Genomic DNA, 6,000 nt, shown 5'->3' with positions numbered 1-6,000 from the left:
TATTTATTCCCTAAAGTGGGGGAAACGAATGGATTGGTTCCAATCCCCAACTCCAAACGCCCAGGACGGCTCTGGTCCCCTGTGAGTGATGCTGGTACTGAGTAGCGTGACACAGATGGGTCCAGACTGACTCACTGGGCTAAGCATTGCTGGGGGTGACCCAAGGCTCCCTGCTACAACTCCACTGTGTGTGTGGCCTCCCCTGCACAAAGCACTTGTAGCACTTAAGCAGCACACGCCGAGATGACACGCAGGGGAGATGGGGCTTCTCAAGACACCCACCCGGCCAGGATGACACCCAGAGTCACGAAGTGCTCCGCAGTGTAAGGGAACAAGGGAAGGACAGCTGATGCCTTATCCTAAACCCTGGGAGCCCTACGACAATGGGACGGCACCCTGGAAAGGACGGGAGGAGAAAAGGCCACCTGCCAACCAGGGTGGAACAAAGTCACAGTGAAATGAAAACTTCATAGGATTTATTTCTCAGCTGAAAAGAAATGCCAAGTGGGAAATTCTGGGAAAAGAAAAAAAGCATCAGAAATAGTAAACATGAGAATGAGTTTTTTAAAAAGTGCAACAAAATGCAACAACATATAATTGCTCTGATTTTGCCTCCTAATATATGTGCATAATTATAGGATATTAAAGCATATCATTGTATGCATTCTATGTAATTAAGATCATATTACATGATAAATTGTACAGTTCATATGCTTATATAATTGCAACATGTAATTAGATTATACATATAATTACACAATGTTGCACATATAATTTTATCTTTAATTCCTTTTTTTTTTTTTTTGGCCTTTTGGGTCACACCCAGCGATGCTCAGGGCTTACTCCTGGCTCTGCACTCAGGAATTACTTCTGGCAGTGGTTGGGGAATTATATGGGATGTTGGGGATTGAACCTGGGTCAGCCGCATGCAAGGCAAACGCCCTACCTGCTGTGCTATCGCTCCGGCCCCTATGCCCCTGATTTCTTTAAAATAGTCTTCAGAGCAAAAATCATAACAAAGTACAGTGGGGTTTATACTCTATGGAGGTATAACTGACATGGCAAAATCAGGATATTATGAGTATGCTAGGAAAATTTCATGTTGTGACTGTTTTCAAGTGTAATAATATTGCTAAATGAGTTGCTGGCAAAATGTCAATAGAAATATTAAAAGAAAACACTAAGAAATATTCAACTATTCCAAAAGACGGCAGAGCAGGATAAACCCTGAAACAAAATTCCTATGAAACAAATAGAAAAATGACTAAACTCAACTGCATGGATGATTGTAGGATAACATAGCCTCAGGTAGTTTAGGTTTATTGGGTTACTCCTGTCACAGTGCTCCCATTCCTCTGTGTTTATTTGTAACTTCTTTCTTAGTGTTCTGTTGACTTATAAATATTGTTTTTCTCTTCTCTTTGAGTCCTTTGCATAGTTTATTCAGAGCAAGTCCTTTTTGTATGGACACAGGAAGACTGTAGCAAATGCTATGCTTTTGTAACCTGGGAGTCATTTGACTCTACATATTTTCCTCCTGGGCATCTGTTCTCTCGACCTAAGCCTCAGCTGCCCTTACTTCCTAGCACCCCCAAAAGCAGGGTCCCGACGAGGAACGAGATGGACCCAGAGCAAGCGGTGAGTTGTGTGCTACCCTGGCATCGAGATGGGCCTGGCCAAAGTGCCTAATGCTTAACTATAAGTTAAGAGCTTGATCATGGACAAAAGCTGTCATGATCCAAAAGTAATGACGAGACTAGGACCCTGTAGTCTGAGATCGAGATGGCCCCAGGAGAGCAATTCTATAAGCTTTAATGCATTTCTTATTGTGTCTATACAAAATGATTAATATTATGAACGCTTATATGTTTGCTGGATGAGGAGAGGAGAAACACACCCATGGGACTCTGCCCTTGGGTGGATCCTCCTGCCGAAAGAGAATCAGTCCTAGGAGAAGCATCCCCTGAGGGGAAGGAAGCTTACCCCTATTGATTGTGATCACACCTATGTGTACGCCCCAACTCCCTCATGCTGGGGGGATTTAACTAGACTGTAAGAGTGAGTTGGGGGGCAAGATCCAGAGAGAGATCCAGAGCCGGGAGAGAAGCAGAGAGAGATAATGAAATAAACTGATCGAGCAACCAGTTTGGCCTTCTTCCTTCCATCGCCTGCCCTTGACCAACAGCCACACAAGGCGGTTCCAGAGCACCAAACACGGGCGGTGAGACAGAGCTGCCCGGAGAGCCCAGAGTGCACAAGCCCTTCGGTGTGCCTTAGTTTTTTACAGATGATGTTGTTCTACATAAAGGAAACAGCTTCATGCGTGAGGCCTGTCCGAATGTGTGGAGAGGGGCCTTGAGCATGGCTGTGGCTAGGCTCCGGAGGTCTTCAGCCACCGGGAGCTCTCCTCACGCATGAAGGAACCGGCAGAGGAACCCAGGTGTGTGGGACCCGGGGCTGAGACCTCCAAGACTGCTCAGATCGGGACTGGGCCTCCTCTGCCCAGATTTCCCATTTCCCAGTAGCTAGGCGGTCACACCCAGGGACTGCCCCGGCGCTGCATAATCCTGTCAATGGCCAACATCCAGAGACTTAAAAGCAAGTTCCCGGAAGCGGGAGGCCGCTTTGAGGCCACGCAATATCTTATAGCCTAGTTCTCACTCTGGGAGAACCTGGCAAACTACTGGGAGTTTCCTGCCCACATGGGAGAGCCTCGCAGGATCCCCATGGTGTATCTATATGCCAAAACCAGTAACAAGCTGGGTCTCATTCCCCTGACCCTGTAAGAGCCTCCAGCACAGCATCGTTGGAAGGACAAGTAGAGAGAGGTGTCTAAAACCTCAGGGCCGGGACGAATGGAGACGTTACTGAGACCGATCGAGAAATTCGACAATCAACGGGATGATGATGATGAAAGGAAACACCACAAGGCATGCTGGGAAGAGTCTGGCTGACTATAAGTACCCAATGGGGAGACAGTGCAGGAGGTAACTTGCTTGCCCTGCATGGAGCCATTCCCTATGGGATCCCTGAAACTAGATTCCTGGTCATCGCCGGGTGTGACCCAAAAAGAAAAAAAAATTTAAAAATTTCAAAAATAAAATAAAAAGAAAATAAGTTCCTAAAGGCCAAACAAAGCAGCTTGGTATAAAAATTAAAAAGAGAGATAATACAAAGGGTAGGGTGAGGGCTTTGCATGCATAGCCAATGCAATTCTATCCCCAGCACTACACATTGCCCCTCAATCCACACTAGGAGTGATCCCTGAGCACAGAGCCAGGAGTCAGACACAAGTACAGCATGGACGCGTCCCCACATAGCAACAAAACACAGACATGAAAATAAAAATCCCAAGAAACACACGGAACACACAAGTGAACTGGAAGATATTTGCAATAGCAGCAACGGCTGCCACTAAGGAAAAGTGAGTCCCAGAGAAAACCAGGCGAAGAATTTATAGCAGCGACTGCCTGAGACAATCCTGCCAGTACCCACATGGAAAAAATGTTCTCTGCAAACAGAAAAATCTCTAAAATAATACTTTTCAAAATTTCATCAGCTGCCATCACTTGATAAAGTGTTGACAAAAAAAGGTGGCAAACAGGAACTTTCCAACTCAACCAGACACTGAACAAGTGCCACCATTCTGGGGAAAAAAAAAAACATTTGAAAGAAAACTATGTGTGTGATTTCTTGTCATCCTGGAGCTGCGTAAATATTTATGACATGGACCAGGGAACGATGTGCAAAGCTATTCCCTGAAGCACTGTTTCTATAAGGAAGTAGAATACAATAAAAAGTCCACAAAAAGGAAAATAAATCAAATGGGCCATATTTATTCAATGTGGTGGTTCTAAGTAACTAGAGCTTTATACAGCTCAACAGAGCTCCAAGAAATACGAAAACAAATAATATGGACAGAGAGGCTGGAGCGATAGCACAGCGGGGAGAGCATTTGCCTTGAACACAGCCCACCGGGGTTCGATTCGCAGCATCCCATAGGGTCCCCTGAGCACCGCTGGGAGTAACTCCTGACTGCAGAGCCAGGAGTAACCCCTGTGCATCGCCGGGTGTGACCCAAAAAGAAAAAAAAAAGAAAAGCTGGCTTGCTGCACACAGGGGGAGCAGGGTGACACTGAGATCCATCAGTGGAAGTCTTAGTGGAAGACTCCCGTGATCTTCCACTAAGTTTCAACTCAGTGCAACTTCAGTCTTAAAGTGACACCTACTGAGTAACCCTCCTGAAAGCTCAGGAGCGATAACATCCACCAGCACGATCTTTAAAAGCGACCCACGCATAACAACACTTTGCATTTAGATGAGGCATTTTGTTGGGTTGTGCTTTGGGGCCACACCTGGCAGTGCCTGAGGCTTTACTCCCAGCTCTGTGCTCAGAGATCACCTCTGGTGGTGCGAGGGAGGCCTACGGGGTACCTGGGATCAAACCAGGGCTCACCCGGTGCCCGACAAGGGCTTTGCCCCTTGCACTATGTCTCAGCCTTAACTTAGACTAGGATTTTTAAGAGATCAATAGCAGGTATAAAACCCCTTCGCTCCATTGCCACCTGGTGGACAAAAGAGGAACAGTTACCACACACACACACACACACACACACACACACACACACCAGTTACCACACATACACACACAAGTTACCACACACACACACACACCGCTACCATACACATACACACACACCACACACACACACACACATACCGTTAACCACACACATCCACACACACACACACACACACACATCCACACATACACACGAATGCAAACAAAAAACCAAACCCATGTTGTGGTTAACAAGAAAACACTTTTCATACTTTGTTTGAAAAAAGAGGAACAGTTACCCCGCCCCCCTCAAGACACACACACACACACACACACACGAATGCAAACAAAAAACCAAACCCATATTGTGGTTCATAAGAAAACACTTTTCATACTTTGTTTTGGAAGAATTTCCTTTATTCTGGGATCACTGAGTGGTCCAACTATTAACTTTAGTTTCCTTAGAGATTTCCTCCAGCTAAATTCGTCAGCCTGTAGAGATGAAATAGTGGTTCTTCGATCTCTGGCTCACATGTCTTCCTATTTTTAATCAAACAAGACTTTAATTTCTTTCTTTTTTTTTCTTTGTTTTTTGGATCACACCCGGCGATGCACAGGGGTTACTCCTGGCTCTGCACTCAGGAATTACCCTGGCGGTGCTCAGGGGACCATATGGGATGCTGAGAATCGAACCCGGGTCAGCCGTGTGCAAGGCAAATGCTCTACCCGCTGTGCTATTGCTCCAGCCCCAAGACTTTAATTTCTAATGACAGTACCCAATCAGTATGCAATCTGCATTGATCCACACTCCCAGCCCTCCAGTGAGACATTCAACAGTTCATCCTCCCACACAGAAATAGCCCAGCTCTACGGCTCGTCTGGAAAACACACAATGCTCCTGAATCTCCCCCCCGCCCCCAGTAGACCGTTCCTGGCGGATGCCTCTGGGGCCTTCTCAGGACGGGGGCAAACAGTGTCCCTTTTCTCTCTGAAGGCCCAGCAGGCCCTACCCACACCTGACCCCTCCAGCACAGATCGAGCCCCACTCTACAGCTGAGCCTCATCAAGGGGCCATGCCACCAAATACTTCCAGTTCTCTAGCTCCTGGCTGTGGGCAGCCGCAGGACACCTCCAAAATTCATGGTACTGTCAGCCCTGTAGGAACACAGAAAATTTGATGGGAAAGTTGCACAGGAGACCATCCAATTGAGTGAGCTTAAATAATAATGCGCGAGACATCTAATAGCCTAGTTCTCCTTCTTAGAGAACCTGACAAGCTACCGAGAGTCTATTGTCCACTTGGGAGATGGCAAGCTCCCCGTGGCGTATTCATATCCCAAATACAGTAACAGACGTACACATACCTCTTGGAGAGCACAGCTTACCGAGAGTAGCCTGTAAGCACAGCAGAGCCTGGCAAGCTACCCATGGCATATTCG

Source organism: Sorex araneus, chromosome 6 (assembly GCF_027595985.1).
Source record: "Sorex araneus isolate mSorAra2 chromosome 6, mSorAra2.pri, whole genome shotgun sequence".
NCBI lineage: Eukaryota > Metazoa > Chordata > Mammalia > Eulipotyphla > Soricidae > Sorex > Sorex araneus.
Note: the sequence above shows the minus strand (reverse complement) of the source record.